Source organism: Heteronotia binoei, chromosome 2 (assembly GCF_032191835.1).
Source record: "Heteronotia binoei isolate CCM8104 ecotype False Entrance Well chromosome 2, APGP_CSIRO_Hbin_v1, whole genome shotgun sequence".
NCBI classification, from domain to species: domain Eukaryota; kingdom Metazoa; phylum Chordata; class Lepidosauria; order Squamata; family Gekkonidae; genus Heteronotia; species Heteronotia binoei.
The window spans coordinates 126534659-126544716 of NC_083224.1; the positions used below are offsets into that span (position 1 = coordinate 126534659).

General features: G+C 42.4%; 1 pseudogene; it reads left to right on the forward strand.

Annotated features, from left to right (window-relative positions):
* Positions 1-2649: 2649 nt before the first annotated feature.
* On the forward strand, positions 2650-9429 carry LOC132567347 (metallothionein-like; annotated as a pseudogene).
* Positions 9430-10058: the final 629 nt, after the last annotated feature.

Below are 10058 nucleotides of genomic sequence, written 5' to 3' on the forward strand. Positions count from 1 at the left end.
ATTCTATAGGAGGATGAGCCAATTTCAAATAATAAAATATCTAATTTCCTACTTGAGTTTAAACAATGGCTGAGCCCCAGTGTCTCCTGGACACTATACATACAAGGATTTTTGTTTTAGGTGTGCCTAAACAATAAGTCCAAGGAGATATCAAGGAGATTGTTAGAACTTGCGTTTCCATCTACAGCTCTGTACTGGGCAGTGGGCACCCTCTGCTGTGAGACTCTGACCGATTTCACACACAGCTTACCCCACGGTCACGTTCCTATTTTCTGTGCAGCGTCCGTCGGATTTCCCACTATCTGCGCTGGAGATACAGGAAGTGTCGTGACTTTTGCGTAGCAAACGTAAACTGGGTTTTAGCAGTTTACGTTTGCTACGCGAAAGCTGCGACACTTCCTGTAACTCCAGCACAGATAGTGGGAAATCTGACGGATGCTGCGCAGAGAACAGCAACGTGACCGTGGGGTAAGTTGTGTGTGAAATCGGTATCAGATAATTTACTGCTCTCAATAGTGGGCCTAGCTCTTTGCCATCTATGATCAGAGTACATACATTTGTAGCAGCATTTTTGCCAACTGTGCCACATGTCAAAGCCAGAGGATATTGCACTTCTAGTTTATATACAATATTCTTTTCCCTTTGGGATGGTTTTACTGTGCAGCAGCACAATCCTAGACAAAAAGGAAGGAGTGGAGAAGAGGCCTGACAGTGCCCTAACCAGGCCAATGGGCTTTCTCCTCTCCTGTGCAGATATGTCACAAGCTACCATTATCTGTGCTATGAACCTGGTTGCATGGATTTCACACTCTCTGATCATTTCCTGTTAATCCTTCCCCCCCCCCCCCGAGCAAAGAGGACCTATTGTTAAGAAAACCAGAAAATCCTTCAAAGATGAGTGGCATTTGATCATTACAAAGCTTGAGCAAGTAAAAGATGTCCTGCTTTAATATCATCCTCATATAATAAACGCAGTGGCATACCGTAAGGCACTAAAGATACTGTTTACATCCTTTGGATTATTTTAAATACCTATTCCATAAATATAGCTTGAGTTCCACAACCCAGATTAAGCATTAAGTTCCTGCAGCTTGTCATGTCTGTAAATATTATCTAGTGTAGCTTTTCTGTACTGGACACTTTAAGAGAAGAAGAGATTGTATTTAGAATAATAGAATCATAGAGTTGGAAGGGACCCCCAGGGTCATCTAGTTCAACCCCCTGCATAATACAAGAAATTCACAAATACCTCCCCCTATATTCACAGGATCAGCATTTCTGTCAGATGTCCATCTAGCTTTCATTTTAAAACCTCCAAGGAAGGAGAGCCTACCACCTCCCGAGGAAGCCTGTTCCACTGAGGAACCACTCTGTCAGGAAGTTCTTTCTAAGGTTGAGCCAGAAATTCTTCTAGTTTAATTTCAATCCATTGGTTCTGGTCCTACCCTGCCCTTCACTCAGAGTCTCAGAGCAATTTACAATCTCCTTTCCTTCCTCTCCCCACAACAGACACCCTGTGAGGTAAATGGGGCTGAGAGCTCTTTGAAAACTGCTCTTGAAAGAGATAGAGTTCCCAATTCCCAGTTGGGGACAGGGAATCCCCTGGTTTGGAGACACACACCCCCTTTAGAATTATCAGAAGGAGGGGGGGGGTCGAATGTCTGCTAGGCACTCCGTTATACTCTATGAAGACTGGTCTCCATCTGGGGCTCAGGAAGGGCTGTTGTTTGAAGTAGGGGCACCAAATTTTTAGCATAGCATCTGGTGCATCTCCTCAACCCCACCCCCATTTCAAAAAGATTGGACTGGGGGTCCAATTCTATGGGCCCCTACAGGAGGTACTCATCCTCCATTATTTCAAGGGAAGGGAAGGAGCACAATCCCTTTAAACATGATGACCAGAACTTCCCTCGGAATTCAGTTGTGCTTGTCACAACTTTGCTCTTGACTCCACCCCCAAAGTCTCCTGACTTCACTCCAAAGTCCCTGGATATTTCCTGAGTTGGACCTGGCAACTCTACTTAGAAAACTGACTGACCCAAGATCACCCAGCAGCTGCATGTGGAGGAGTGGGGAATAAATCCCAGTTCTCTAGAGTTTCTTGTGAACATATAAATTGATAGAGTAGTGGAATCATAAACTTGGAAGGGGCCATACTGACCATCTAGTCCAACTTCCTGCTCAATGAAGATTCAGCATAAAGCATTACTGACAAGTGTTTGTGCAGCCACTGCTTGAAAACCAGGGCTTTTTTTGAGCAGGAACACACAGGAACGCAGTTCCGGCTGGCTTGGTGTCACAGGGTGTGGCCTAACATGCAAATCAGTCCCTGCTGGGATTTTTTACAATAAAGCCCTATGTAAAACAAAGGTGATATCAGGCAGTGTGGCCTAATATGCAAATGAATTCCTGCTGGGCTTGTTCTACAAACAAAGCCCTGTTGAAAACTATCAGTAAGCGTGAGCTCACCACCTTCCCAGCCCACCAATTCCAATGTTGAACGACTCTTACTGTAAAAAACACACAAAAAAGCCTAATATCTAGCTGATACCTCTCTGCCTGTAATTTAAACCCATTACTGCTGTCAACAGGAACAGCTCCCTGCCCTCTATTAAGTAGGAGCCTTTCAAATACTTAAAGAGAGCAATCATGTCTTGCCTCAACCTCATCTTCTCCAGACTGAACGTTCACAAGTCTCTGAGCCTTTCCTCGTAAGGGTTGGTCTCCAGGCCCCTGATCATCTTTGTAATTATTTTCTGAACCTGCTTTATTCTGTCCACATCCCTTCTGGGGGCCTCCAGAATAGATAGATTCATACTTATGAATCTAATTAACACTGCAGTTCATGAATAAATCAATGGATTTAGTCTGGAGTAACTCTGCACAGGATTATACAGTAAAGAAACTGCCAACCAAGGTGTATATTTAGGCATGTGATCCATAGTCAAAAAATTGCAATTCATTTTTTCTAGCTGTATCTTGTCTATCAAATACAACTGTTAAATGATGCCAAAAGCAAATAGACTGTGCCTTGGCAAACATTGGCACACATTCCCCATTCACTTACTTAGACAGATGGATTTCATGCTTAAAGCACTTTAGGTGACTCCTGGGGATCCTGTTTATATTCCTCATGCTGTCGTATGGTTATGGCATCATGGCTGGGTATTTCACTTGGGCCACATTGTTCCACTTACCATAGAGCAATGGGACAGTCCCTGATGAAGCAGATTCAGTCTTGGTGCCAGATTTTTAAAACCAGTTTGTTTCTCTAGTCTGAATCATCTGCCTAAATTTCCAGCCTCTCATTCAAAATATATCCACATCCCTTTCTCTAAGGAATCTGCTATCCTTTGAAGTTAAGGTAGGAAGAGATTTCAAAAGATGTTTGAATGTCATTTTTAAAATTGCATAAATTCCCTAACTAATAATTAACAGTGCAGTTCTAAACAGAGTTACATCCTTCTAAGCCCATTGACTTAAAGGGACTTAGAAGGGTGTAATTCTGTTCAGGATTGCACTGTAAGAAACCTTTCTAGAATATTCATCACATAGTACAGCTTCAGACATTACCACTGCTATCTGTGCAGCCAGAAAAATCAAGTGCATGATACTTGTTGCTATCACAAGTTTTCTCCCTTTGACAATGAGATCTGGGTTGCAATCAGATGAGCTGTTTGATCTGGCAGCGTCGCTGTTCCCTGCCATATCCGAAATGCACAGACAGCAACATCTGCCTCCCATTCTCCATTGATCAGCCTCTTATATTCAACTCTCTCTTGGCATGAATTCCTTGACAATGGCAAATGTCTGGGGTAGACAGATCTACCATATCTTTCATGATGTCTGATCATTCCACCGTACAATCAAGCTGCAACAGAAGGGAAGTGTCCCTTTTTGGTGCCATTTTTTCCCCACCGCCTAAGCTATATGCACATAACCACATACATGTACACCTGTGCACTTCTGTGCCTTTTGGGGGGTGGGTGGGAATCAGGAGCCGGGGGGGGGGATGTGGTTCAAGGGTAAACTCCAAACAACCCTTTCTCTTGTTTGTGTCAGTGGGGCAGCTTTGAAAATAGTCCCTAGCCCAGGCTTCCCTTTGAGGCCATGTTCCTCATCTGGGCCCAGTGTAATGTGAAGCCTTCCTGCAGTGGGAAAAAATCTTAAAATGGTGACTATTCATGGAGTCTCTTGGCATTGTGATGAAACCCTGAACTTGTTAGCGGTATGGGGTGAGAAGAAGGTCCAAGAGTCCCTCAGGCAGAGTCACTGGAACATAAACATTTATGAGAACATGGCCCATGGCTGAAAGGGGACATAACCACAAAGCTTATGAGTGCCACACCAAGGCCTAGGGCCTATGGCTCAAGCACAACAGAATGCTGGGCCACAATATGAAATCCAGTTCTAACAGGGTAACTTGCCCCTACTTAAAGGTTGAAATGGGCCTGTTGGAGATTCAAAGCACTGGTGTATGGCATGATGAGCCACCTATGGATTGGGTAGGCCACATCAGCCACTATGAGCTGTGGGATCTGGACACCTGCTATGATCACTATTGGGTTTCCAGGAACATAGACTCCATTATGTTGAAGATACTGGAGCAATGAAGAATGTGGGCATCACATGTCGATGAAGTGGCTATGATGGTCTACTATCCCCTGTAGGAGCACTGAGTAGAAGTTCTTCTAGTTTATGAAGGCCTCCATTTGCTCTACTGGTGCCTGCTGGTCACAATGTGGCACTTGTCTGTAGCCCCCACAGATTGTGGGAAACCAAACGCAGCAAAGTCTCTCATCACCTGCACAATGAAAATGGAAGAGAGGATGAGTGCTAAGAGCATACAAATAAAGGAGATTGTATCTTTACCCAGCCCACACATCAAATAACAACTTAAGCATTATTGCCAAGTAGTGGCATCTGGAGGGCAGACTGCACACTGCCATCTACTCAACCCAGTTTCTGTCAGGGGAAGAGATGGCAGTCAGTCACATTGGATTAATAAAGGACATACTTTCTGGTGGTCCAGGACAAACTATTCAACTCAGTAGCTCTAACTCCATTGCCAGACACACCTCAACAACAATCCCAGCAATAGTAGACCTTGCTATGCCAAACTGTTGGCCCACAAACCTATAGCTGACTGTGTTGGAGAGCCACCAGATTGCAATAGCCATGCGTTCATCCACTGGAATGGGATCCCTCATAGTCATGGCTTGCTTACTGGAGTCTTGGCCTCAGAGAATCTGCCAGGCAGAAGAAGGTTAACCTTGACACCCAGAAATGCTCCAACTATTGTTCATTCTCCCAGATCTGCATAACATAATTTGATTGTCACCTTTGAAGGCAGAGGCACAGAGAGCAGGACTTTTGAGCTAAGGCTGGATAATATGGGAGAAGGCAGTCCCTCAAATACCATGGCTCCAAGCCATTTAGAACTTTAATGGTAAGAACCAACACTTAGAATAGTGCCCAGAAAGAAATGAGCAGTCAGGACAGATCTTTCAGCACTGCATTGCATCCTTGCCCTTTACAATAGCCTGACTGCTGCCTCTGGGACAAACAAAAGCTTCTGGACTGTTTTCAAAGACAGCCCTATCAACATAGAGGAAAAACTCCTTTATTACTAGACCTCAAATAATAAAACTGTTAATCTCTTATCACTGGGTGTTTTTTAATTGGGTTGTAAACTTTTTATTGTAATGTTCCATTCACTAGTAAAAGTAAAAATCCTTACCATAAAAATTAAAGGCCATAAACCTTCAATAAGTGTTTTTAAGAAAACTAATATGATTATTCACAGAAATGGAGCCAATATTAATATATATTTGGCTGCAAAATTCCATGGCCACTATCAATTAATATGATTGGCAATTTTGCAGTATTTCTAGCACAACTGGCTAGTTGAAAGGCCCAAAGGATTCAAGGAATTCTTTGTCGTATATTTTCAGGGTCTGCAAAGTAGAAGGCACCACCTTCTTGTATGTACCTATACTGGTTGGGTAAAATGGAATAATTTTTGTGAAGATGTTTTTGCACTGTGAAGGATCTCCTGTGGATGTTTTTTTGTGGGGGGAAAGGGCTGCAACTGAGTGAAAATGTTTGCCCACCATGGTGTGCTGGCAGTATATTTATTTATTTATAAGGTTTATACCCCACCCTCCCCTCCAAAGCGGGCTCTGGGCAGCTTACTGTGAGCAGAAGGAATGGTAGTTGAAGTCTCTAACCAACAATAGCAAAGGGGCATAGGATGGAGCTGCTGCTATCTAGTTGGCTATATACTTTGGGAAACGTAATGTAAGACTTTCACTTTCAGCCAAGAGGGCTCTTATGGTCTTATTTCACTCTGCATCTATTGGCAACTGTAGTAACAGAATTATACTTGGTATGTGTGTGTACCATGTGTATGTACGTGATGCACACATTATGTCAACAAATTTGGAAAACGCAACAGTGGTCACAGGATTGGAAAAGGTCAGTTTATATTCCAATCCCAAAGAAGGGTAATGCCAAAGAATGTTCAAACTATCGCACCATTACACTCATTTCACATGCCAGCAAGATCATGTTAAAGATCCTATAAGCTAGGCTTCAGCAGTATGTAGATTGGGAACTACCAGAAATTTCGGAGAGTTTTCGGAGAGGTAGAGGAATTAGGGATCATATTGCCAACATGCGCTGGATTATGGAGAAAGCATGGGAGTATCAGGAAAACATCCATTTCTGTTTCATTGACTACACTAAAGCCTTTGATTGTGTGGAACCCAACAAACACTAAAGCCTTTGATTGTGTGTGAACCCAACAAACCACCTCACATGTCTCCTGAGAAACCTGTATAAGGGTCAAGAAGCAACAGTCAGAACGGGATAGGGAACAACTGATTGGTCTAGAATAGGAAAAGGAGTTTGACAAGGATGTATATTGTCACCCTGCTTATTTAATTTATATGCAGAGTACATCATGAGGAATGCTGGCCTAGATGAAGCAGAAGCCGGAATTAAGATTGCTGGGAAAAACATCAACAACCTCAGATATGCAGATGATACCACTCTAATGGCAGAAAGTGAGGAGAACCTAAAGAACCTCTTGTTGAGGGTGAAAGAGGAGAGCACAAAAGTAGGCTTGAAACTCAACATCAAAGAAACGAAGATGATGGCATCTGGCCCCATCACACCTTGGCAAATAGAAGGGGAAGACACAGAAGTAGTGACAGACTTCACATTTCTGGGATCCAAGATCACTGCAGATGTGACTGTAGCCATGAAATTAAAAGACATTTGCTCCTTGGGAGGACAGCTATGGTGAATCTGGGCAGTATAAAAAAAAGTAGAGACATCACCCTGCCAACAAAAGTCTGTATAGTCAAAGCGATGGTATTCCCAGTAGTACTATATGGCTGTGAGAGCTGGACCATAAGGAAGGCCGAGCACAGAAGAACAGATGCTTTTGAGATGTGGTGCTGGAGAAGAATCTTGAGAGTCCCTTGGACTGCAAGAAGATCAAATCAGTCCTAAGGGAAATCAACCCTGACTGTTCCCTGGAAGAACAGATGCTAAAGCTGAAGCTCAAACACTTTGGCCACCAAATGAGAAGGGAGCACCCCTGGAAAAGATCATGTTGCTGGGAAGGATGAGATGGCTGGACAGCATTACTGATGTAACAACTACGAATTTGAGCAGACTTAGTAGGATGGTGGAAGAGAGGAGGGCCTAGCTTGTCTTTGTCCATGGGGTCGCAAAGAGTCGGACTCAACTTTGCGACTTAACAACAACAATGTGTGTGTACATTGCAATACATATTGAAAATTTGGGGAGGGGTACTGGAAAGTTTTGCATATAGATTAATGCTTTCAAATCGATGGATTTTCAAACAGAATTGTGCTAAATGATTAAAGTCTGCAACTGTCAGGTACAAGTTCCTTACAAGGATTTTTTTCAGTCTTGTGGTTCAGTAACAGCTTATTGATTTTCTTAATATTATTGTCATTGCTGACTGTTCCAAAACATATTCATATAATTACTATTCCATTATTCCATATATTCACTATCCCATCATTCCATGTATCCAGATATGCATTTATGTACATGTATTCATGACTGTACTAACATTTGTGTTATGTCAATATTTACTAACCTTAAATATTAATTATATTTTTATAAGTTTATGTAGACTAGGAGTGGTAATGTATAAGACCATAAATAGGGGCAACTTATTGTGGGAAGCAAAGGCCTAATCTCTTATTTCTGAGAACGGAAGATTGGTACCAACTGAAAATGTCTGAAAAGCTGGAATGTGACCTTGGAGAAAAATAACACCACGGTTTAGGAACCAATTCAAAGACTTTTGAGTGGGAAAGAGTTAGGCAAGAGAAATGATGAGCCTTTAACCTGTAGCCTATATCTGGACTGTATCTTTCACTTATTGTTAGCCTGGTAATACAAGTAGTCTTGCATGCACCTGCTACAAGTGTTTGCTGAATGATTTCTCATTAAGAGCTTCTTTTGCATTTACTCAAGAAGTCCTGTGATAGATTCTAGGCAAAACCTTACAGCAACAACCATGTTATGTCATAATTGTTAAATCAAGCTGGAAAAAAGATCTTAAAGATGCAGCACTGCAGAATTAAAAAGGAATTGGCCCATTATGCACACACAATTTTCTGCAGATTATCCAAGCAGCAAGCCTGTAAACTTGACTTCGGATTGTGTGCTGGCCTTATACACCATTCTTTTTTCTCTGATGTATTTATTCTGCAGCTACAATTTTTTAAAAACGCACTTGTGACTGTTGGGGGTGGCATCCAAAGTTGTTGTTTTTAAATTATGCAGTTACCCTATCGCTGCTTCACAGTAGTGTCCAGCAAACAGCTTTCATTTAAATCCTTGTGGTTCAGGTTTTACATCTGCATTTTAGTGTTAGTTTGTTGAATGAAAGGGAACAAAAAGGAATGCAGGCAAAGTGGGGGAAACCTGATGAAACTTTTTTTTTAAACTGACAAGCAGCTGCAAAGCCCTGTTTTCCATATTGCCAAGCACTAGGGAGTTCTCTGCTGTGTTATCAGCCACTATGAAAATGAGAAAGAACCACACAATCTCGAACAGCTGATTGCTCTGCTCATCTTGTATAAGCCGCCAACAGTGACTGCAAAACAGCCCCTAAGCGTGATTCATTCTCAGGACTGCCCATGCACTACTGGTAGTTCTTGTAGCTGTGCTGGTTCCTGCAAATGCAAAAATTGCAAATGTACTTGCTGCAAAAAAAAAAAAAAGGTCATTCCTGTTGCCCAACTGGCTGCACCAACTGTGCCAAGGGCTGTGTCTGCAAAGATCCTCTGTCAAATAAGTGCAGCTGTTGCAGCTAAAAATGCACTGTTTTGTTCTTTGTAAATATGCTGTATCATCAAAAAGATGTTTTACCAAAATGAGTATTTTGTAGTGGTTTTGCTTGCTGTGGGTGGGAAGAAAAGCTGTGATTTAACGGGTGGGGGGAAAGTCCCACAATCTCATAATCTGGGTGAACATGTTAAGGGCACAGAATGCATGGTAGAACTCACTGATGCTGGCATTGCAAGCTGTGTTGTTGGCAGTGTGTGTGCCCATGCGCCTGTGTAAAGTTGTCTTCAATTCCAGCATGCTTTGCACAGGGCTGCAATTTGTATGGGGGAGGAGTCCTCAGGCAGAAGCTCTGGAGAGCTATCTTACAGTTGTACCACTAAATTTTAAAAAAGTGTGTGGGGTATTTTCACTGATGGATTGATACCAAGCAATTCCTAAGTCTGGCAGTTTGAAGAAAATCCATGTGGCTCAGCTGCCATTTTAATGTTAGGCTTCCAGAGGCTACCAAAATGGTTCTGCCCCTGAACTTTGTTCACTGAAACATAAAAGGGAAAAATGTTTTCAAACCTTTAGGTTTACCATCCCAGTATCTGTTCCCCTTTATATCTCATGTCAATTTCATTCTACACTGATGATCCTCTCCCCTTTATTTTGTTTGAATGCAGCACTGAAATCCTTTTTTTTTTTTTGGCCCTGGGGACACTGCGATTTATCTCCTC